Here is a 22182-nt window from a genome sequence, read left to right as displayed (position 1 = left end):
CTCCCTTCTATGCCCTTGCGCACTATCCTGACTTCTCCTCCTTTCTGCTTACTTTGTGCCTTCCAACGCACAATGCGAACTACAGGTAGTGCTGCAGGGCCCACACCCTTTTACTTGCCTTACAGAGCAGCTCTGGAGCTGTTACAGTGCCCAGCTGCTACCAGAAATCAGCTTGAATGCTTCAGGGGCTAGGGCATAGCCAACATGAGCCCCACACCGAAGGAGGGTGGAGGTGTTTAATGCAAACTAGGGGTCAGCCAAGTGCCGCAAAAGGCCACCATGCCCTGCACACCCCTTTTCTCTTTTCATATGCAGACGAGGGTTGAAGCCAACTTTGACCCACTGCTTGGATGACATCACCATATGCAAATCTATCTGCTGCAGGCCTTCCCCCAGGAATGCTTGCACTAGTTGTTGCATTTGGTTTGTTGTTTGGGGGTGCTTCAGTATTAGGCAGCCTTCTGCTCTCCCATGTTCATCTGAAAATATGTGTTCTCCCTGCAGTTGTTGTCCCCAGATGAGAGTTCCCTTGTGCTGCCTCAGTTGAATCTCCTTTACTTGACAGAGATGTGCCTGAGCAGCGGCCCTCCCCAGCCCTATCCCAAATCATACTTATTTTGCATAGGCGATACCATGGTCATAAAGATTGTTCTCCCAGGGTGAGGTTCATTCATTGCATTCTGGGTATGCTGACCCCTGTGATTTCCCCAAATGTGGGAAACTCAACTGCATTATTTGTGGTAGTGGGGGACTGTGTTTGTGTTTTCCTCTGGTCAGCTCTGGTAAAAGTCAGATTTCTTTGTCTCAGATCTTCCTCTAGCCTTGTTCTTCTTTCGAGAGTTCCATTGTGCTGCCTCAGTTTGATCTCCTTCACTTGACAGGGGGGTACCCGAGCAGCGACCCTCCCCAGCTCTAGCCCAACTCCTACATACCTGCCAGGTGAGATACTATGATCATGAAGGTGCTTCTCCCAGGGCAAGGCTCACCCATTGCACTCTGGGTGTGCTGCTCCTGTGATTTCCCCAAATGTGGGAAACTTGACTGCATAATTTGTGTTTCCCCTGGTCGGCTCTCGTATAATTCAGATCTCTTTGTCTCAGGTCTCTCTCCAGCCTAGTTTGCTGTCTGTTTCCACTTCTCTTTTCTTGAGCCGCTGCCTTCTATGCCCTTGTGCACTCTCCTGACTTCACCTGTCTGCTTACTTTGTGCCTTCCAACGCACAATGCAAACTACAGGTAGTGCTGCAGGGCCAACACCCTTTTACTTGCCTTACAGAGCAGCTCTGGAGCTGTTACAGTGCCCAGCTGCTGCAAGAAATCAGCTTGAATGCTTCAGGGGCTGGGGCATAGCCAACATGAGCCCCACACCGACGGAGGGTGGAGGTGTTTAATGCTAACTAAGGGTCATCCAAGCGCCGCAAAAGGCCGCCATGCCCTGCATACCCCTTTTCTCTTTTCATATGCAGATGAGGGTTCCAGCCAACTTTGGCCCACTGCTTGGATGACATCACCGTATGCAAATCCGTCTTCTGCAGACCTTTTCCCAGGAATGCTTGTACTAGTTGTTGCATTTGGTTTGTTGTTTGGGGGTGCTTCAGTATTAGGCAGCCTTCTGCTCTCCCATGTTCATCTGAAAATATGTGTTCTCCCTGCAGTTGTTGTCCCCAGATGAGAGTTCCCTTGTGCTGCCTCAGTTGAATCTCCTTTACTTGACAGAGATGTGCCTGAGCAGCGGCCCTCCCCAGCCCTATCCCAAATCATACTTATTTTGCATAGGAGATACAATTGTCATGAAGATTGTTCTCCCAGGGTGAAGTTCATTCATTGCATTCTGGGTATGCTGACCCCTGTGATTTCCCCAAATGTGGGAAACTCGACTGCATTATTTGTGGTAGTGGGGGACTGTGTTTGTGCTTTCCTCTGGTCAGCTCTGGTAAAAGTCAGATTTCTTTGTCTCAGATCTTCCTCTAGCCTTGTTCTTTTTTCGAGAGTTTCCTTGTGCTGCCTCAGTTGGATCTCCTTCACTTGACAGGGGGGTGCCCGAACAGCGACCCTCCCCAGCTCTAGCCCAACTCCTACTTACCTGCCAGGTGAGATACTATGATCAGGAAGGTGCTTCTCCCAGGGCAAGGCTCACCCAATGCACTCTGGGTGTGCTGCTCCTACGATTTCCCCAAATGTGGGACACTTGATTACATAATTTGTGTTTCCTCTGGTCGGCTCTCGTATAATTCAGATCTCTTTGTCTCAGGTCTCTCTCCAGCCTAGTTTGCTGTCTGTTTCCACTTCTCTTTTCTTGAGCCGCTCCCTTCTATGCCCTTGTGCACTATCCTGACTTCTCCCGTCTGCTTACTTTGTGCCTTCCAACGCACAATGCAAACTACAGGTAGTGCTGCAGGGCCCACACCCTTTTACTTGCTTTACAGAGCAGCTCTGGAGCTGTTACAGTGCCCAGCTGCTGCAAGAAATCAGCTTGAATGCTTCAGGGGCTGGGGCATAGCCAACATGAGCCCCACACCGAAGGAAGGTGGAGGTGTTTAATGCGAACTAGGGGTCATCCAAGCGCCGCAAAAGGCCGCCATGCCCTGCACACCCCTTTTTTATTTTCATATGCAGACGAGGGTTGAAGCCAACTTTGACCCACTGCTTGGATGACATCACCATATGCAAATCCATCTGCTGCAGGCCTTCCCCCAGGAATGCTTGCACTAGTAGTTGCATTTGATTTGTTGTTTGGGGGTGCTTCAGTATTAGGCAGCCTTCTGCCCTCCCATGTTCATCTGAAAATATGTGTTCTCCCTGCAGTTGTTGTCCCCAGATGAGAGTTCCCTTGTGTTGCCTCAGTTGAATCTCCTTTACTTGACAGAGATGTGCCTGAGCAGCGGCCCTCCCCAGCCCTATCCCAAATCATACTTATTTTGCATAGGAGATACCATGGTCATGAAGATTGTTCTCCCAGGGTGAGGTTCATTCATTGCACTCTGGGTATGCTGACCCCTGTGATTTCCCCAAATGTGGGAAACTCGACTGCATTATTTGTGGTAGTGGGGGACTGCGTTTGTGCTTTCCTCTGGTCAGCTCTGGTAAAAGTCAGATTTCTTTGTCTCAGATCTTCCTCTAGCCTTGTTCTTCTTTCGAGAGTTCCCTTGTGCTGCCTCAGTTGGATCTCCTTCACTTGACAGGGGGTGCCCGAGCAGCAATCCTCCACAGCTCTAGCCCAACTCCTACTTACCTGCCAGGTGAGATACTATGATCTTCACTGTTAGGGCAATCAGGATGTGGAATTCCCTGCCAGGGAAGGTGGTAATGGCGGACTCTGTAATTGGATTTAAAAAAGGAATGGATACATTTCTGAATGAAAAAGCTATCCAAGGTTATAATACTTAAAATATCAACATGGTTAATCCGGGGGTAACATGAGTTATAGTAGCTAACTAGTCATAAAACATTATTCAGCAAGTATGTAGAATCATCACAACTTAAAACAGGTTGAACACAATGGGCAATTTGCCTCTATTCAACCTCAAAAACTATGTTACTATATGTTACTATATTACTATGTTACTGTAGTATACAGAAAACCAAAATGCAATGAACAGTGATAGTGAGCACTGATGAGGATACTAGAACTGACACTGAGCAGCAAGATGCAGCACTGGACTATTAGTAATGTACTGTAGTATGCTGAGCACCACAATGCAGCACAAGACAATGAGCAGTGATACTGAGCACTGATGAGGATACTACTGAGAACTGACACTGAGCAGGAGAGACACACTACTAGTATTACTGAGCAGCAATAAGTAACCACTGATACTGAGCACTGATATTGAGATTTCCACTGAGAGAACATAGCCACGTCCTCTCCGCTCTCTCTTCAATGCACGAGTAAAAATGGCGGCAACGCGCAGCTCTTTAGATGGAATCCGAATCTCGCGAGAATCCGACAGCGGGATGATGACATTTTCCCTTGTTCAGGTTTTCCGAGTCAGGCGGGAACAACCGAGCCTGCCTCGGACCAGTGTAAACCACGTGGAGTTCGTCGGGAATTCGGTTCTCGGAGAACCGAACCCGCTCCTCTCTACCTTATACCCATCAATTTTTTTATTTTCAATCTAAGCCCCTGCAGTTTTCTGTAAGCATCTGCTTCGCTATGATGATCAACAAGTCACAAGGGCAAACACTCAGGGCTTGAGGCGTAGATCTTAGGACCAGCTGCTACAAGCATGGCAGAGGTGTCACTATCACTGGTGACACCCAGAGAGGTGGCGAGGGAGATTGTAATGCAGGGCGCGCAGATAAGCAGTGCAATGGTAAAAAGGAGGCATGGTTTCATAGGTAGGGGCGTGGCCTGGTGGCCTGAATCTACATTTTGTTGCTCCGGGTGTCCCGGGGGTTGGGGGCTGCACCCGGGGACTAGTGTGTGTGCGGTGCTGGCTCCTGCACAGTGACAGGGCATGGCCACCCAGCATGACGCCTCCATTCTTGACCATGCTGTAATTGCAGTCGCACTGCAGTTCAGCGTGATCATAAAAAATGGTGTAGCCTCCTGCTGGTGCAGACTGTATGTGCGCGCAGGAAGCCGCCACCATTTTTGTGATCACAGTGGCTGAATGTGATGTCATACAGCCGCTGTGACCACGCCCCCTGTGTCTCCTCCGTTGCAGACCCCATTTTGAAGCCTTGCCCCCGCACCGCTCCATCCCTGACTTGGAAATGGAGTGTTGCTGACCCCCCTCTCCCCCCCCCCCGCCCCGATTGACAGGCAGAGGCGATCGCATTCTCTGCGGGGTGCCGCAGAAAATGCAGGCACATGCGTATGCTGTTAGCAAATTTTGCAGTTGGATCGCTTATTGTGATTGCATTCCAACCTGAATCAGGCCCTATTACCTATCACAATGCGCTGCGGGCAGTACAAAATTGGGTTAATATAGGAGTAAAACTCCCAGACCTGTGCTCCTTAACTGTACCTGGTGGCTAGTGGAGCGGCTGCCCAGTAATCAGTGTCCACGCCAGTGCGCACACGGTCCACCCCCTACGGCCACGCTCCCCTTCATCAGCGGCCTCGTGATCCGGAAGGGCGGTGTGTGTGTGACTGACCTTAGGAAGAAACTGGAGCCTCCGCTGCAGTGACCCAGCAACCAGGGCACGGGAGTATACAGCGCCGCTGGGAGTGATGAAGCTGCAGTAAAGATGTCTATTAGACCTAGCCTGCTGCAGCCCTTGTAGATTCTCATAAAACAAGTTCTTCTTTTCTTGTCAAAATTAATAGCTAAGAATAGGCTGCCTGAGGCAGGCCCCTGTTAAGTGGCCTGCTACTGAAGGCACCAACTACAAACTGAGCTCCCTGTTCATGGAAGCGGGGTTATAGAGGAGGATGCGCTGAGCATCTTGGGAACAGTCAAAAGCTTTGAGCCGGTTGGTGCCTCAGATCAAGATCCTACTCTACACCCCAATGTGAATCCTTGTGGAGTCCAGTGTACCCCACAGAAGAAATTAATGTGTCACACCCATTGGCAGCAACCTTAGAATAGCTGCTGATGGGCACAATTGAGAAAGGAAGGGGGGGGGGGGGGACATTTGAATCCAGCACATAGATGCAATTCAAATATGTAATTTGTACCTTCCTATTTTAAAATATAATGGATGAACCTCACCCTGTGAGAACAATCTTCATGATCAAGAGATCTCATATGCAAAATAAGTATGAGTTGGGATAGGGCTGGGGAGGGTGGCTGCTCGGGCAGCCCCTCCCCCGTCAAGTTAAGGAGATTCAACTGAGGACGCACAAGGGAACTCTCGTCTGGGGACACCAACTGCAGGGAGACCACATCTGTTCAGATGAACATGGGAGGGTGGAAGGCTGCCTAATATTGAAGCACCATCAAATATCAAACCATATGCAACAACTAGTACAAGCATTCCTGGGGGAAGGTCTGCAGAAGACGGATTTGCATACGGTGATGTCATCCAAGATGTGGGCCAAAGTTGGCTGGAACCCTCATCTGCATATGAAAAGAGAAAAGGGGCATGCAGGGCATGGCGGCCTTTTGCGGTGCTTGGATGACCCCTAGTTCGCATTAAACACCCCCACCCTCCTTTGGTGTGGGGCTCATGTTGGCCATGCCCCATCCCCTGAAGCATTCAAGCTGATTTCTTGCAGCAGCTGGGCACTGTAACAGCTCCAGAGCTGTTCTGTAAGGCAAGTAAAAGGGTGTGGGCCCTGCAGCACCACCTGTAGTTCGCATTGTGCGTTGGAAGGCACAAAGTAAGCAGACGGGAGGAGAAGTCAGGATAGTGCGCAAGGGCATCCTTTTCTCTTAGTCCGTAGAGGATGCTGGGGTCACATTAAGAACCATGGGGTATAGACGGGATCCGCAAGAGACATGGGCACTTTAAGACTTTCAAAGGGTGTGAACTGGCTCCTCCCTCTATGCCCCTCCTCCAGACTCCAGTTATAGGAACTGTGCCCAGGGAGACGGACATTTCGAGGAAAGGATTTATTGTTAAACTAAGGTGAGCATCTTACCAGCTCACACCTTAAGCATGCCGCAGAACGTGGCATTCAACAGAACACAAGCCAACGGCATGAACAATTGCAGCAAAAAGCTGACCAGAACCATAACATAACATGTGTATAACCACAAGTAATAACTGCAGACACAGTATGGACTGGGACGGGTGCCCAGCATCCTCTACGGACTAAGAGAAAAGGATTTACCAGTAGGTATTAAAATCCTATTTTCTCATACGACCTAGAGGATGCTGGGGTCACATTAAGAACCATGGGGTTATACCAAAGCTCTTGAACGGGTGGGAGAGTGCGTACGACTCTGCAGCACCGAATGACCCAACTTGAGGTTATCATCAGCCAAGGTATCAAACTTGTAAAACTTAGCAAAAGTGTTTACTAAATAGCTGCTCGGCAAAGTTGCAATGCCGAGACTCCCCGACCAGCTGCCCAGGATGAACCCACCTTTCTAGTAGAATGGGTCTTCACCTAATTCAGTAATGGCAATCCTGCCATGGAATGAGCATGCTGAATCTTACCACAGATCCAGCGCATAATGGTCTACATGGAAGCAGGACACCCAATCCTGTTGGGAGCATACAGGACAAACAGAGCCTCTGTTTTCCTAATCTGAACCGTTCTGGTGACATAAATTTTCAAAGTTCTGACCACAGCCAGAGACTTTGACTCAACGAAGGTGTCAGTGGCCAAAGGCACCATGTGGAAAGATGAACCACCTTCGGCAGAAATTGTTGACGTGTCCTCAATTCTGCTCTATCTTCATGAAAGATCAAATAAAGGCTCTTGTGATACTGCATGGTTTGTACTGTTTTCCATGTGCTCCCAGATCTTTCAAGCAAGTAGCATGGTCAAGAAAGTTCTGTTTGAAAAGAAACAACATTTACTGTCATTGTTATAGAATTTGGGAGAAAAAACAAGAAGAAATCTGCACTGTTGACGCACTGGACAGAATGAATGAATCATAAAATATAACCTTTATTAAGTATGTATTAAAATTGGATAAATATTAATATTATTATCCCAAACTGCAGTGAAACATAAATGTTAAAATCACAGAACTAACATACATGTGCATAAGAAGAATAAAGAGATGTGAAAAAAAGGTTTAAAAAGCGTGTCCGTGTGTGATTATTTTTGAAGGCACAACCCTGGCGGGGTTGTTTATATAGATATATATGTTGCTAATAATCACTTTCTAGCGTAATGTTATTAAATAGCTGTTAGTATCTATGTCGTCAGGTACCACTGGGTCGTATCCTATATACTCCCTTCACTCAATAGGGGTTACCTCCCGGGAAGCCATCCCCATTGGCGAATTTGTGGGGGTGATTGAGTATAACCGGTAAGCTAACCTCCAATTTGTGGGGTGCTTAGGTAGATGGGGATCACTTATTTCTCTGTGTCCCCTAAGACTATATTCCTAAATTCAATACCACAGGGGGATAGCTTTCTATATCGGATAAGGAATCACTTGATAGGGAAATCTCTATGGATCATGGAAAGATCATATTTATTAATATCCAAACTAAAAAAATGATGAATAGCTTTAATTTAGCTGTTTAGATATAGTTAATTGGCGAGATATACCAACAGGTGCGGTTGCCTTAAGGAATATGGCAATTCCAATATAAATAGCAGCCCTCCTTCATATAATCAGCCAGATCTTATTAAATCTGGTCCAGATATAGCCGTTCAGATATACTTAATTGACAACATATATCAATCGGTGGGGTTGCCTTAAGGAATATAGCAATTCCAATTCTCATATAAATAGCAACCTTCCTTCATATATTCAGCCAGATCTTATTTAATCTGATCTAGGCGTAGGCAATAATGCTTTCCTTAGAGGTATAGCCACCTCAATTCTTATTAAGAAGCAAAGTGTCTGTCATAATGGTTTATCCAATTCATCTAAGAAATAATATATTCCATGTGTCAGAGATTCATTACTCTCTATTTACACTGTTAAAGAGTTAATTCTTATTATGTTACAGTGTAATGAAATTATCATATAGGGAGATGTGGCAATTCCATGTGCTATATATATAATAACCCTTAGTGGTCCAGATTCCACAATGAGGAATTTTCTTATAAACCGCTGAAACACACAGCTGTTTGACTGACTTCCAAATATATCTATCTCACTTTGTAACAGTCTTATGATAGAGAAACTGTTACATATTCGGTCACTTAGTTATCTAAAGGTAAACAGACTCAGTGTGAGGGTAATATAATATATCAAATGCGCTGTCAATAATCGTGGTAACTGGTGTAATAATGTGGTATATTGAGTATGCTAGTAAGGCATATAACTGCTCTCCAGCCTTTAAGTGTTACCAATCAATTTGTTACACTGTAAAGGATTTATGGTGTCCTGTTAGGACATGCAGCTGCTAGGCTGACTCAAAGATTTATCCATTTGTAACAATTATGTAACAGTTATATACATGTTACTGGTATTACATAGAAATAGTATGACACAGGCCAGCAGTCCCATGTGTCTAGATTCCACAATAGGAGATTTTCTTTGTCTTATAAACTGCTGGAACACACAGCTGCTAGACTGACTTCAAATATATATATTACTTTGTAACAGTCTTATAGTAAAGAGACTGTTACACACTGTCATTTAGTTATCTCAAGGTTAGCAGATTCTGTGTGAGGATAGTGTTCTGTTAGAACATGCAGCTGCTAGGCTGACTCATAGAAAATGTATCCATTTGTAACAAATGACACATACAGCATTAAATTAATATCTATAGCAGCACATGTGACATCTCTACTCTTATCATAATTGTCTGGTTATTGTCAATCTGGACAGCAGGAGTGATATATATTCACTAGTCCCAATATCCCATCATATAAATATACCCACACTGATATACTTTCTTATCAAGAGTTATTAGTAGCTATCTGTATGCACTTTAGACATTGTAATTGCTAAGTGACATCATATCTAGTGTATTCCTTTCTTATAGCTCAGCTTCTATTCCCTATTAGTGGAGACTAACAGCTAACATCATAATCATATATTTTTGTTTTATAACATTTCACATGAGTCAAATACACGCGGACACGCCGTGCCCTACACATGTGTTTCACTGCATCTATGGCAACTTACATTAAAGCTAACAAGAAAGCACACTCGTTCTGTCTTTAAACTGATAAAAGAAACCCCAATAATATGGGGCATGCAAAAATTGAGATAAAACTCAGTTTTGCTCCTCTCCACGGAAATCTTTAATAAAAGGCGAAATATTTGTTAGTTCTGAAGAGAAACCAGAGCATGACCAAGATTCCACCTGTCGCCTGAGTGCCATGCCAGCAGTTCTCATTGAGCTCAAAGTGAGCACCCAATTTGAAAGAAAGAAAGCAGATTTCTCACCAGGCTTCCCCTAGCTATAAACATGGTTTGTACTCTTTTCCATGTGTTCCCAGATCTTTCAAGCAATTAGTATAGTCAAGAAAGTTCTGTTTGAAAAGAAACAAACATTTACTGTCATTTCTATGCAAATGAGCTTACATTAAAGCACACTCGTTCTATCTTTAAACAGATAAAATAAAACCCCAATAAGATGGGGCATGCAAAATTTGAGATAAAACTCAGTTTTGCTCCTCTCCACGGAAATCTTTAGTAAAAGGCGAAAGATTTGTTCGTTCTGAAGAGAAACCAGAGCATGACCAAGATTCCACCTGTCGCCTGAGTGCCATGCCAGCAGTCCTCATTCAGCTCAAAGTGAGCACCCAATTTGAAAGAAAGAAAGCAGATTTCTCACCAGGCTTCCCCTTGCTATAAGCATGGTTTGTACTCTTTTCCATGTGCTCCCAGATCTTTCAAGCAAGTAGCATGGTCAAGAAAGTTCTGTTTGAAAAGAAATAGACATTTACTATCATTGTTATACAAATAAACTTACATTAAAGCCAACAAGAAAGCACACTCGTTCTGTCTTTAAACTGATAAAAGAAACCCCAATAATATGGGGCATGCAAAAATTGAGATAAAACTCAGTTTTGCTCCTCTCCACGGAAATCTTTAATAAAAGGCGAAAGATTTGTTCATTCTGAAGAGAAACCAGAGCATGACCAAGATTCCACCTGTCGCCTGAGTGCCATGCCAGCAGTCCTCATTCAGATCAAAGTGAGCGCCCAATTTGAAAGAAAGCAGATTTCTCACCTGGCTTCTCCTTGCTATAAGCATGGTTTGTACTGTATTCCATGTGCTCCCAGATCTTTCAAGCAAGTAGCATGGTCAAGAAAGTTCTGTTTGAAAAGAAACAAACATTTACTGTAATTTCTATGCAAATGAGCTTTCATTAAAGCACACTCATTCTATCTTTAAACCGATAAAAGAAAATCCAAAAAGATGGGGCATGCAAAAATTGAGGTAAAACTCAGTTTTGCTCCTCTCCACGGAAATCTTTAGTAAAAGGCGAAAGATTTGTTCGTTCTGAAGAGAAACCAGAGCATGACCAAGATTTTCATCTGAAAATATGTGTTCTCCCTGCAGTTGTTGTCCCCAGATGAGAGTTCCCTTGTGCTGCCTCAGTTGAATCTCCTTTACTTGACAGAGATGTGCCTGAGCAGCGGCCCTCCCCAGCCCTATCCCAAATCATACTTATTTTGCATAGGAGATACCATGGTCATGAAGATTGTTCTCCCAGGGTGAGGTTCATTCATTGCATTCTGGGTATGCTGACCCCTGTGATTTCCCCAAATGTGGGAAACTCGACTGCATTATTTGTGGTAGTGGGGGACTGTGTTTGTGCTTTCCTCTGGTCAGCTCTGGTAAAAGTCAGATTTCTTTGTCTCAGATCTTCCTCTAGCCTTGTTCTTCTTTCGAGAGTTCCCTTGTGCTGCCTCAGTTGGATCTCCTTCACTTGACAGGGGGTGCCCGAGCAGCAATCCTCCACAGCTCTAGCCCAACTCCTACTTACCTGCCAGGTGAGATACTATGATCTTCACTGTTAGGGCAATCAGGATGTGGAATTCCCTGCCAGGGAAGGTGGTAATGGCGGACTCTGTAATTGGATTTAAAAAAGGAATGGATACATTTCTGAATGAAAAAGCTATCTAAGGTTATAATACTTAAAATATCAACATGGTTAATCCGGGGGTAACATGAGTTATAGTAGCTAACTAGTCATAAAACATTATTCAGCAAGTATGTAGAATCATCACAACTTAAAACAGGTTGAACACGATGGGCAATTTGCCTCTATTCAACCTCAAAAACTATGTTACTATATGTTACTATATTACTATGTTACTGTAGTATACAGAAAACCAAAATGCAATGAACAGTGATAGTGAGCACTGATGAGGATACTAGAACTGACACTGAGCAGCAAGATGCAGCACTGGACTATTAGTAATGTACTGTAGTATGCTGAGCACCACAATGCAGCACAAGACAATGAGCAGTGATACTGAGCACTGATGAGGATACTACTGAGAACTGACACTGAGCAGGAGAGACACACTACTAGTATTACTGAGCAGCAATAAGTAACCACTGATACTGAGCACTGATATTGAGATTTCCACTGAGAGAACATAGCCACGTCCATTCCGCTCTCTCTTCAAAGCACGAGTAAAAATGGCGGCAACAAGCAGCTCTTTATATGGAATCCGAATCTCGCGAGAATCCGACAGCGGGATGATGACATTTTCCCTTGTTCAGGTTTTCCGAGTCAGGCGGGAACAACCGAGCCTGCCTCGGACCAGTGTAAACAACGTGGAGTTCGTGGGGAATTCGGTTCTCGGAGAACCGAACCCGCTCCTCTCTACCTTATACCCATCAATTTTTTTATTTTCAATCTAAGCCCCTGCAGTTTTCTGTAAGCATCTGCTTCGCTATGATGATCAACAAGTCACAAGGGCAAACACTCAGGGCTTGAGGCGTAGATCTTAGGACCAGCTGCTACAAGCATGGCAGAGGTGTCACTATCACTGGTGACACCCAGAGAGGTGGCGAGGGAGATTGTAATGCAGTGCGCGCAGATAAGCAGCGCAATGGTAAAAAGGAGGCATGGTTTCATAGGTAGGGGCGTGGCCTGGTGGCCTGAATCTACATTTTGTTGCTCCGGGTGTCCCGGGGGTTGGGGGCTGCACCCAGGGACTAGTGTGTGAGCAGTGCTGGCTCCTGCACAGTGAAAGGGCATGGCCACCCAGCATGACGCCTCCCTTCTTGACCATGCTGTAATTGCAGTCGCACTGCAGTTCAGCGTGATCATAAAAAATGGTGTAGCCTCCTGCTGGTGCAGACTGTATGTGCGCGCAGGAAGCCGCCACCATTTTTGTGATCACAGCGGCTGAATGTGATGTCATACAGCCGCTGTGACCACGCCCCCTGTGTCTCCTCCGTTGCAGACCCCATTTTGAAGCCTTGCCCCCGCACCGCTCCATCCCTGACTTGGAAATGGAGTGTTGCTGACCCACCTATCCCCCCCCCCGCCCCGATTGACAGGCAGAGGCGATCGCATTCTCTGCGGGGTGCCGCAGAAAATGCAGGCACATGCGTATGCTCTTAGCAATTTTTGCAGTTGGATCGCTTATTGTGATTGCAATCCAACCTGAATCAGGCCCTATTACCTATCACAATGCGCTGCGGGCAGTACAAAATTGGGTTAATATAGGAGAAAAACCCCCAGACCTGTGCTCCTTAACTGTACCTGGTGGCTAGTGGAGCGGCTGCCCAGTAATCAGTGTCCACGCCAGTGCGCACACGGTCCACCCCCTACGGCCACGCTCCCCTTCATCAGCGGCCTCGTGATCCGGAAGGGTGGTGTGTGTGTGACTGACCTTAGGATGAAACCGGACCCTCCGCTGCAGTGACCCAGCAACCAGGGCACGGGAGTATACAGCGCCGCTGGGAGTGATGAAGCTGCAGTAAAGATGTCTATTAGACCTAGCCTGCTGCAGCCCTTGTAGATTCTCATAAAACAAGTTCTTCTTTTCTTGTCAAAATTTATAGCTAAGAATAGGCTGCCTGAGGCAGGCCCCTGTTAAGTGGCCTGCTACTGAAGGCACCAACTACAAACTGAGCTCCCTGTTCATGGAAGCGGGGTTATAGAGGAGAATGCACTGAGCATCTTGGGAACAGTCAAAAGCTTTGAGCCGGTTGGTGCCTCAGATCAAGATCCTACTCTACACCCCAATGTGAATCCTTGTGGAGTCCAGTGTACCCCACAGAAGAAATTAATGTGTCACACCCATTGGCAGCAACCTTAGAATAGCTGCTGACGGGCACAATTGAGAAAGGAAGGGGGTGGGGGGGACATTTGAATCCAGCACATAAATGCAATTCAAATATGTAATTTGTACCTTCCTATTTTAAAATATAATGGATGAACCTCACCCTGTGATAACAATCTTCATGATCAAGAGATCTCATATGCAAAATAAGTATGAGTTGGGATAGGGCTGGGGAGGGTGGCTGCTCGGGCAGCCCCTCCCCCGTCAAGTTAAGGAGATTCAACTGAGGAAGCACAAGGGAACTCTCGTCTGGGGACAACAACTGCAGGGAGACCACATCTTTTCAGATGAACATGGGAGGGCGGAAGGCTGCCTAATACTGAAGCACCATCAAATATCAAACCATATGCAACATCTAGTACAAGCATTCCTGGGGGAAGGTCTGCAGCAGACGGATTTGCATACAGTGATGTTATTCAAGCAGTGGGCCAAAGTTGGCTGGAACCCTCATCTGCATATGAAAAGAGAAAAGGGGCGTGCAGGGCATGGCGGCCTTTTGCAGTGCTTGGATGACCCCTAGTTCTCATTAAACACCCCCACCCTCCTTTGGTGTGGGGCTCATGTTGGCCATGCCCCATCCCCTGAAGCATTCAAGCTGATTTCTTGCAGCAGCTGGGCACTGTAACAGCTCCAGAGCTGTTCTGTAAGGCAAGTAAAAGGGTGTGGGCCCTGCAGCACCACCTGTAGTTTGCATTGTGCGTTGGAAGGCACAAAGTAAGCAGACGGGAGGAGAAGTCAGGATAGTGCGCAAGGGCATCCTTTTCTCTTAGTCCGTAGAGGATGCTGGGGTCACATTAAGAACCATGGGGTATAGACGGGATCCGCAAGAGACATGGGCACTTTAAGACTATCAAAGGGTGTGAACTGGCTCCTCCCTCTATGCCCCTCCTCCAGACTCCAGTTATAGGAACTGTGCCCATGGAGACGGACATTTCGAGGAAAGGATTTATTGTTAAACTAAGGTGAGCATCTTACCAGCTCACACCTTAAGCATGCCGCAGAACGTGGCATTCAACAGAACACAAGCCAACGGCATGAACAATTGCAGCAAAAAGCTGACCAGAACCATAACACAACATGTGTATAACCACAAGTAATAACTGCAGACACAGTATGGACTGGGACGGGTGCCCAGCATCCTCTACAGACTAAGAGAAAAGGATTTACCGGTAGGTATTAAAATCCTATTTTCTCATACGACCTAGAGGATGCTGGGGTCACATTAAGAACCATGGGGTTATACCAAAGCTCTTGAACGGGTGGAAGAGTGCGTACGACTCTGCAGCACCGAATGACCCAACTTGAAGTTATCATCGGCCAAGGTATCAAACTTGTAAAACTTAGCAAAAGTGTTTACTAAATAGCTGCTCGGCAAAGTTGCAATGCCGAGACTCCCCGACCAGCTGCCCAGGATGAACCCACCTTTCTAGTAGAATGGGTCTTCACCTAATTCAGTAACGGCAATCCTGCCATGGAATGAGCATGCTGAATCTTACCACAGATCCAGCGCATAATGGTCTACATGGAAGCAGGACACCCAATCCTGTTGGGAGCATACAGGACAAACAGAGCCTCTGTTTTCCTAATCTGAACCGTTCTGGTGACATAAATTTTCAAAGTTCTGACCACAGCCAGAGACTTTGACTCAACGAAGGTGTCAGTGGCCAAAGGCACCATGTGGAAAGATGAACCACCTTCGGCAGAAATTGTTGACGTGTCCTCAATTCTGCTCTATCTTCATGAAAGATCAAATAAAGGCTCTTGTGATACTGCATGGTTTGTACTGTTTTCCATGTGCTCCCAGATCTTTCAAGCAAGTAGCATGGTCAAGAAAGTTCTGTTTGAAAAGAAACAAACATTTACTGTCATTGTTATGCAAATAAACTTACATTAAAGCTAACAAGAAAGCAAACTCGTTCTGTCTTTAAACTGATAAAAGAAACCCCAATAATATGGGCATACCTCCCAACTTTGTCGGCTCGCAAAGAGGGACACACGCGCGGCGAAGTCGCGCGCGCTCCCAAAAAGGGTGTGGCCTAAGTAAAAGGGGGCGTGGCTTCGCGGGAGGACCCGCGATCGCGAGTCACGCCCCCGTTTTCGGCACTGAGCGGGCATGCCCAGCGCTCTGTGAGCCGCTGGCATGCCACCTCTCCCTCTGACTTCAGTGAATAGACGCTGTGCGCATGCGCACAGCGTCTATTCACCGCTGCTCTGCTAAGCAGGGCAGCGACAGACAGAGCCTCCCAATTGTCCTCCCCACCGCGGGACACTGCGGCCCGCAGGTGGGACAGCGGGACAGTCCCCAAAAAACGGGACTGTCCCGCGAAAATCGGGACAGTTGGGAGGTATGATATGGGGCATGCAAAAATTGAGATAAAACTCAGTTTTGCTCCTCTCCACGGAAATCTTTAGTAAAAGGCGAAAGATTTGTTCGTTCTGAAGAGAAACCAGAGCATGACCAAGATTCCACCTGTCGCCTGAGTGCCATGCCAGCAGTCCTCATTCAGATCAAAGTGAGCGCCCAATTTGAAAGAAAGCAGATTTCTCACCTGGCTTCTCCTTGCTATAAGCATGGTTTGTACTGTATTCCATGTGCTCCCAGATCTTTAAAGCAAGTAGCATGGTCAAGAAAGTTCTGTTTGAACATAAATAAACATTTACTGTCATTTCTATGCAAATGAGCTTACATTAAAGCACACTCATTCTATCTTTAAACCGGTAAAAGAAACCCCAAAAAGATGGGGCATGCAAAAATTGAGATAAAACTCGGTTTTGCTCCTCTCCACGGAAATCTTTAGTAAGAGGCGAAAGATTTGTTCGTTCTGAAGAGAAACCAGAGCATGACCAAGATTTTTATATGAAAATATGTGTTCTCCCTGCAGTTGTTGTCCCCAGATGAGAGTTCCCTTGTACTGCCTCAGCTGAATCTCCTTTACTTGACAGAGATGTGCCTGAGCAGCGGCCCTCCCCAGCCCTATCCCAAATCATACTTATTTTGCATAGGCGATACCATGGTCATGAAGATTGTTCTCCCAGGGTGAGGTTCATTCATTGCATTCTGGGTATGCTGACCCCTGTGATTTCCCCAAATGTGGGAAACTCGACTGCATTATTTGTGGTAGTGGGGGACTGTGTTTGTGCTTTCCTCTGGTCAGCTCTGGTAAAAGTCAGATTTATTTGTCTCAGATCTTCCTCTAGCCTTGTTCTTCTTTCGAGAGTTCCCTTGTGCTGCCTCAGTTGGATCTCTTTCACTTGACAGGGGGGTGCCCGAGTAGCGACCCTCCCCAGCTCTAGCCCAACTCCTACTTACCTGCCAGGTGAGATACTATGATCATGAAGGTGCTTCTCCCAGGGCAAGGCTCACCCATTGCACTCTGGGTGTGGTGCCCCTGCGATTTCCCCAAATGTGGGAAGCTTGACTGCATAATTTGTGTTTCCCCTGGTCGGCTCTCGTATAATTCAGATCTCTTTGTCTCAGGTCTCTCTCCAGCCTAGTTTGCTGTCTGTTTCCACTTCTTTTTTCATGAGCCCCTCCCTTTTATACCCTTGTGCACTATCCTGACTTCTCCTCTTGTCTGCTTACTTTGTGCCTTCCAATGCACAATGCAAACTACTGGTAGTGCTGCAGGGCCCACACCCTTTTACTTGCCGTACAGAGCAGCTCTGGAGCTGTTACAGTGCCCAGCTGCTGCAAGAAATCAGCTTGAATGCTTCAGGGGCTGGGGCATAGCCAACATGAGCCCCACACCGAAGGAGGGTGGAGGTGTTTAATGCGAACTAGGGGTCATCCAAGCGCCGCAAAAGGCCGCTATGCCCTGCACGCCCCTTTTCTCTTTTCATATGCAGACGAGGGTTGAAGCCAACTTTGACCCACTGCTTGGATGACATCACCGTATGCAAATCCATCTGCTGCAGGCCTTCCCCCAGGAATGCTTGCACTAGTTGTTGCATTTGGTTTGTTGTTTGGGGGTGCTTCATTATTAGGCAGCCTTCTGCCCTCCCATGTTCATCTGAAAATATGTGTTCTCCCTGCAGTTGTTGTCCCCAGATGAGAGTTCCCTTGTGCTGCCTCAGTTGAATCTCCTTTACTTGACAGAGATGTGCCTGAGCAGCGGCCCTCCCCAGCCCTATCCCAAATCATACTTATTTTGCATAGGAGATACCATGGTCATGAAGATTGTTCTCCCAGGGTGAGGTTCATTCATTGCATTCTGGGTATGCTGACCCCTGTGATTTCCCCAAATGTGGGAAACTCGACTGCATTATTTGTGGTAGTGGGGGACTGTGTTTGTGCTTTCCTCTGGTCAGCTCTGGTAAAAGTCAGATTTATTTGTCTCAGATCTTCCTCTAGCCTTGTTCTTCTTTCGAGAGTTCCCTTGTGCTGCCTCAGTTGAATCTCCTTCACTTGACAGGGGGGTACCCGAGCAGCGACCCTCCCCAGCTCTAGCCCAACTTCTACTTACCTGGCAGGTGAGATACTATGATCATGTAGGTGCTTCTCCCAGGGCAAGGCTCACCCATTGCACTCTGGGTGTGCTGCTCCTGCGATTTCCCCAAATGTGGGAAACTTGACTGCATAATTTGTGTTTCCCCTGGTCGGCTCTCGTATAATTCAGATCTCTTTGTCTCAGGTCTCTCTCCAGCCTAGTTTGCTGTCTGTTTCAACTTCTCTTTTCTTGAGCCGCTCCCTTCTATGCCCTTGCGCACTATCCTGACTTCTCCCGTCTGCTTACTTTGTGCCTTCCAATGCACAATGCAAACTACAGGTAGTGCTGCAGGGCCCACACCCTTTTACTTGCCGTTTAGAGCAGCTCTGGAGCTGTTACAGTGCCCAGCTGCTGCAAGAAATCAGCTTGAATGCTTCAGGGGCTGGGGCATAGCCAACATGAGCCCCACACCGAAGGAGGGTGGAGGTGTTTAATGCGAACTAGGGGTCATCCAAGCGCCGCAAAAGGCCGCCATGCCCTGCACGCCCCTTTTCTCTTTTCATATGCAGACGAGGGTTGAAGCCAACTTTGACCCACTGCTTGGATGACATCACCATATGCAAATCCATCTGCTGCAGGCCTTCCCCCAGGAATGCTTGTACTAGTTGTTGCATTTGGTTTGTTGTTTGGGGGTGCTTCAGTATTAGGCTGCCTTCTGCCCTCCCATGTTTATCTGAAAATATGTGTTCTCCCTGCAGTTGTTGTCCCCAGATGAGAGTTCCCTTGTGCTGCCTCAGTTGAATCTCCTTTACTTAACAGAGATGTGCCTGAGCAGCGGCCCTCCCCAGCCCTATCCCAAATCATACTTATTTTGCATAGGCGATACCATGGTCATGAAGATTGTTCTCCCAGGGTGAGGTTCATTCATTGCATTCTGGGTATGCTGACCCCTGTGATTTCCCCAAATGTGGGAAACTCAACTGCATTATTTGTGGTAGTGGGGGACTGTGTTTGTGCTTTCCTCTGGACAGCTCTGGTAAAAGTCAGATTTATTTGTCTCAGATCTTCCTCTAGCCTTGTTCTTCTTTCGAGAGTTCCCTTGTGCTGCCTCAGTTGGATCTCTTTCACTTGACAGGGGGGTGCCCGAGCAGCGACCCTCCCCAGCTCTAGCCCAACTCCTACTTACTTGCCAGGTGAGATACTATGATCATGAAGGTGCTTCTCCCAGGGCAAGGCTCACCCATTGCACTCTGGGTGTGGTGCCCCTGCGATTTCCCCAAATGTGGGAAGCTTGACTGCATAATTTGTGTTTCCCCTGGTCGGCTCTCGTATAATTCAGATCTCTTTGTCTCAGGTCTCTCTCCAGCCTAGTTTGCTGTCTGTTTCCACTTCTTTTTTCATGAGCCCCTCCCTTTTATACCCTTGTGCACTATCCTGACTTCTCCTCCTGTCTGCTTACTTTGTGCCTTCCAATGCACAATGCAAACTACAGGTAGTGCTGTAGGGCCCACACCCTTTTACTTGCCGTACAGAGCAGCTCTGGAGCTGTTACAGTGCCCAGCTACTGCAAGAAATCAGCTCGAATGCTTTAGGGGCTGGGGCACAGCCAACATGAGCCCCACACCGAAGGAGGGTGGAGGTGTTTAATGTGAACTAGGGGTCATCCAAGCGCCGCAAAAGGCCGCCATGCCCTGCACGCCCCTTTTCTCTTTTCATATGCAGACGAGGGTTGAAGCCAACTTTGACCCACTGCTTGGATGACATCACCGTATGCAAATCCATCTGCTGCAGGCCTTCCCCCAGGAATGCTTGCACTAGTTGTTGCATTTGGTTTGTTGTTTGGGGGTGCTTCAGTATTAGGCAGCCTTCTGCCCTCCCATGTTCATCTGAAAATATGTGTTCTCCCTGCAGTTGTTGTCCCCAGATGAGAGTTCCCTTGTGCTGCCTCAGTTGAATCTCCTTTACTTGACAGAGATGTGCCTGAGCAGCGGCCCTCCCCAGCCCTATCCCAAATCATACTTATTTTGCATAGGAGATACCATGGTCATGAAGATTGTTCTCCCAGGGTGAGGTTCATTCATTGCATTCTGGGTATGCTGACCCCTGTGATTTCCAAAATGTGGGAAACTCGACTGCATTATTTGTGGTAGTGGGGGACTGTGTTTGTGCTTTCCTCTGGTCAGCTCTGGTAAAAGTCAGATTTATTTGTCTCAGATCTTCCTCTAGCCTTGTTCTTCTTTCGAGAGTTTCCTTGTGCTGCCTCAGTTGGATCTCTTTCACTTGACAGAGGGGTGCCCGAGCAGCGACCCTCCCCAGCTCTAGCCCAACTCCTACTTACCTGCCAGGTGAGATACTATGATCATGAAGGTGCTTCTCCCAGGGCAAGGCTCACCCATTGCACTCTGGGTGTGGTGCCCCTGCGATTTCCCCAAATGTGGGAAGCTTGACTGCATAATTTGTGTTTCCCCTGGTCGGCTCTCGTATAATTCAGATCTCTTTGTCTCAGGTCTCTCTCCAGCCTAGTTTGCTGTCTGTTTCCACTTCTTTTTTCATGAGCCCCTCCCTTTTATACCCTTGTGCACTATCCTGACTTCTCCTCCTGTCTGCTTACTTTGTGCCTTCCAATGCACAATGCAAACTACAGGTAGTGCTGCAGGGCCCACACCCTTTTACTTGCCGTACAGAGCAGCTCTGGAGCTGTTACAGTGCCCAGCTGCTGCAAGAAATCAGCTTGAATGCTTCAGGGGCTGGGGCATAGCCAACATGAGCCCCACACCGAAGGAGGGTGGAGGTGTTTAATGCGAACTAGGGGTCATCCAAGCGCCGCAAAAGGCCGCCATGCCCTGCACGCCCCTTTTCTCTTTTCATATGCAGACGAGGGTTGAAGCCAACTTTGACCCACTGCTTGGATGACATCACCGTATGCAAATCCATCTGCTGCAGGCCTTCCCCCAGGAATGCTTGCACTAGTTGTTGCATTTGGTTTGTTGTTTGGGGGTGCTTCAGTATTAGGCAGCCTTCTGCCCTCCCATGTTCATCTGAAAATATGTGTTCTCCCTGCAGTTGTTGTCCCCAGATGAGAGTTCCCTTGTGCTGCCTCAGTTGAATCTCCTTTACTTGACAGAGATGTGCCTGAGCAGCGGCCCTCCCCAGCCCTATCCCAAATCATACTTATTTTGCATAGGAGATACCATGGTCATGAAGATTGTTCTCCCACGGTGAGGTTCATTCATTGCATTCTGGGTATGCTGACCCCTGTGATTTCCCCAAATGTGGGAAACTCGACTGCTTTATTTGTGGTAGTGGGGGACTGTGTTTGTGCTTTCCTCTGGTCAGCTCTGGTAAAAGTCAGATTTCTTTGTCTCAGATCTTCCTTTAGCCTTGTTCTTCTTTCGAGAGTTCCCTTGTGCTGCCTCAGTTGGATCTCCTTCACTTGACAGGGGGGTACCCGAGCAGCGACCCTCCCCAGCTCTAGCCCAACTTCTACTTACCTGCCAGGTGAGATACTATGATCATGTAGGTGCTTCTCCCAGGGCAAGGCTCACCCATTGCACTCTGGGTGTGCTGCTCCTGCGATTTCCCCAAATGTGGGAAACTTGACTGCATAATTTGTGTTTCCCCTGGTCGGCTCTCGTATAATTCAGATCTCTTTGTCTCAGGTCTCTCTCCAGCCTAGTTTGCTGTCTGTTTCAACTTCTCTTTTCTTGAGCCGCTCCCTTCTATGCCCTTGCGCACTATCCTGACTTCTCCCGTCTGCTTACTTTGTGCCTTCCAATGCACAATGCAAACTACAGGTAGTGCTGCAGGGCCCACACCCTTTTACTTGCCGTTCAGAGCAGCTCTGGAGCTGTTACAGTGCCCAGCTGCTGCAATAAATCAGCTTGAATGCTTCAGGGGATGGGGCATGGCCAACATGAGCCCCACACCAAAGGAGGGTGGGGTGTTTAATGCGAACTAGGGGTCATCCAAG

At 47.2% G+C, this 22182-nt stretch overlaps 22 non-coding genes across 22 annotated transcripts; 16 read left to right on the top strand and 6 right to left on the bottom strand.

Annotated features, from left to right (window-relative positions):
* Nucleotides 1–608: 608 nt before the first annotated feature.
* LOC135029953 (U1 spliceosomal RNA) lies at nt 609–772 on the top strand. Its single transcript, XR_010226023.1, has one exon. It is a non-coding gene; the product is annotated as a U1 spliceosomal RNA (small nuclear RNA).
* Nucleotides 773–924: 152 nt separating this feature from the next.
* LOC135030049 (U1 spliceosomal RNA) lies at nt 925–1087 on the top strand. The gene has a single exon (XR_010226115.1). It is a non-coding gene; the product is annotated as a U1 spliceosomal RNA (small nuclear RNA).
* Nucleotides 1088–1758: 671 nt separating this feature from the next.
* On the top strand, nt 1759–1922 carry LOC135030155 (U1 spliceosomal RNA). The gene has a single exon (XR_010226207.1). It is a non-coding gene; the product is annotated as a U1 spliceosomal RNA (small nuclear RNA).
* A 152-nt stretch (nt 1923–2074) lies between these two features.
* Nucleotides 2075–2237, top strand: LOC135030075 (U1 spliceosomal RNA). Its single transcript, XR_010226133.1, has one exon. It is a non-coding gene; the product is annotated as a U1 spliceosomal RNA (small nuclear RNA).
* Nucleotides 2238–2908: 671 nt separating this feature from the next.
* On the top strand, nt 2909–3072 carry LOC135029950 (U1 spliceosomal RNA). Its single transcript, XR_010226020.1, has one exon. It is a non-coding gene; the product is annotated as a U1 spliceosomal RNA (small nuclear RNA).
* A 6631-nt stretch (nt 3073–9703) lies between these two features.
* LOC135030118 (U5 spliceosomal RNA) lies at nt 9704–9819 on the bottom strand. Its single transcript, XR_010226171.1, has one exon. It is a non-coding gene; the product is annotated as a U5 spliceosomal RNA (small nuclear RNA).
* Nucleotides 9820–10094: 275 nt separating this feature from the next.
* LOC135030099 (U5 spliceosomal RNA) lies at nt 10095–10210 on the bottom strand. The gene has a single exon (XR_010226152.1). It is a non-coding gene; the product is annotated as a U5 spliceosomal RNA (small nuclear RNA).
* Nucleotides 10211–10496: 286 nt separating this feature from the next.
* On the bottom strand, nt 10497–10612 carry LOC135030111 (U5 spliceosomal RNA). The gene has a single exon (XR_010226164.1). It is a non-coding gene; the product is annotated as a U5 spliceosomal RNA (small nuclear RNA).
* A 270-nt stretch (nt 10613–10882) lies between these two features.
* Nucleotides 10883–10998, bottom strand: LOC135030110 (U5 spliceosomal RNA). Its single transcript, XR_010226163.1, has one exon. It is a non-coding gene; the product is annotated as a U5 spliceosomal RNA (small nuclear RNA).
* Nucleotides 10999–11142: 144 nt separating this feature from the next.
* Nucleotides 11143–11306, top strand: LOC135030024 (U1 spliceosomal RNA). The gene has a single exon (XR_010226092.1). It is a non-coding gene; the product is annotated as a U1 spliceosomal RNA (small nuclear RNA).
* A 4822-nt stretch (nt 11307–16128) lies between these two features.
* On the bottom strand, nt 16129–16241 carry LOC135030120 (U5 spliceosomal RNA). Its single transcript, XR_010226173.1, has one exon. It is a non-coding gene; the product is annotated as a U5 spliceosomal RNA (small nuclear RNA).
* A 270-nt stretch (nt 16242–16511) lies between these two features.
* Nucleotides 16512–16627, bottom strand: LOC135030104 (U5 spliceosomal RNA). The gene has a single exon (XR_010226157.1). It is a non-coding gene; the product is annotated as a U5 spliceosomal RNA (small nuclear RNA).
* A 144-nt stretch (nt 16628–16771) lies between these two features.
* On the top strand, nt 16772–16935 carry LOC135030150 (U1 spliceosomal RNA). The gene has a single exon (XR_010226203.1). It is a non-coding gene; the product is annotated as a U1 spliceosomal RNA (small nuclear RNA).
* Nucleotides 16936–17087: 152 nt separating this feature from the next.
* On the top strand, nt 17088–17250 carry LOC135030054 (U1 spliceosomal RNA). The gene has a single exon (XR_010226120.1). It is a non-coding gene; the product is annotated as a U1 spliceosomal RNA (small nuclear RNA).
* A 674-nt stretch (nt 17251–17924) lies between these two features.
* LOC135030012 (U1 spliceosomal RNA) lies at nt 17925–18088 on the top strand. Its single transcript, XR_010226081.1, has one exon. It is a non-coding gene; the product is annotated as a U1 spliceosomal RNA (small nuclear RNA).
* A 152-nt stretch (nt 18089–18240) lies between these two features.
* LOC135029984 (U1 spliceosomal RNA) lies at nt 18241–18403 on the top strand. The gene has a single exon (XR_010226054.1). It is a non-coding gene; the product is annotated as a U1 spliceosomal RNA (small nuclear RNA).
* A 671-nt stretch (nt 18404–19074) lies between these two features.
* LOC135030131 (U1 spliceosomal RNA) lies at nt 19075–19238 on the top strand. The gene has a single exon (XR_010226184.1). It is a non-coding gene; the product is annotated as a U1 spliceosomal RNA (small nuclear RNA).
* A 152-nt stretch (nt 19239–19390) lies between these two features.
* LOC135030062 (U1 spliceosomal RNA) lies at nt 19391–19553 on the top strand. Its single transcript, XR_010226125.1, has one exon. It is a non-coding gene; the product is annotated as a U1 spliceosomal RNA (small nuclear RNA).
* Nucleotides 19554–20227: 674 nt separating this feature from the next.
* On the top strand, nt 20228–20390 carry LOC135029952 (U1 spliceosomal RNA). The gene has a single exon (XR_010226022.1). It is a non-coding gene; the product is annotated as a U1 spliceosomal RNA (small nuclear RNA).
* Nucleotides 20391–20542: 152 nt separating this feature from the next.
* Nucleotides 20543–20705, top strand: LOC135030053 (U1 spliceosomal RNA). Its single transcript, XR_010226119.1, has one exon. It is a non-coding gene; the product is annotated as a U1 spliceosomal RNA (small nuclear RNA).
* A 674-nt stretch (nt 20706–21379) lies between these two features.
* Nucleotides 21380–21543, top strand: LOC135029962 (U1 spliceosomal RNA). Its single transcript, XR_010226032.1, has one exon. It is a non-coding gene; the product is annotated as a U1 spliceosomal RNA (small nuclear RNA).
* Nucleotides 21544–21695: 152 nt separating this feature from the next.
* Nucleotides 21696–21858, top strand: LOC135030016 (U1 spliceosomal RNA). The gene has a single exon (XR_010226085.1). It is a non-coding gene; the product is annotated as a U1 spliceosomal RNA (small nuclear RNA).
* Nucleotides 21859–22182: the final 324 nt, after the last annotated feature.

This window comes from Pseudophryne corroboree, unplaced genomic scaffold (assembly GCF_028390025.1).
Source record: "Pseudophryne corroboree isolate aPseCor3 unplaced genomic scaffold, aPseCor3.hap2 scaffold_494, whole genome shotgun sequence".
NCBI lineage: Eukaryota > Metazoa > Chordata > Amphibia > Anura > Myobatrachidae > Pseudophryne > Pseudophryne corroboree.
Note: the sequence above shows the minus strand (reverse complement) of the source record. Positions and strands in the feature narration are given on the sequence as shown.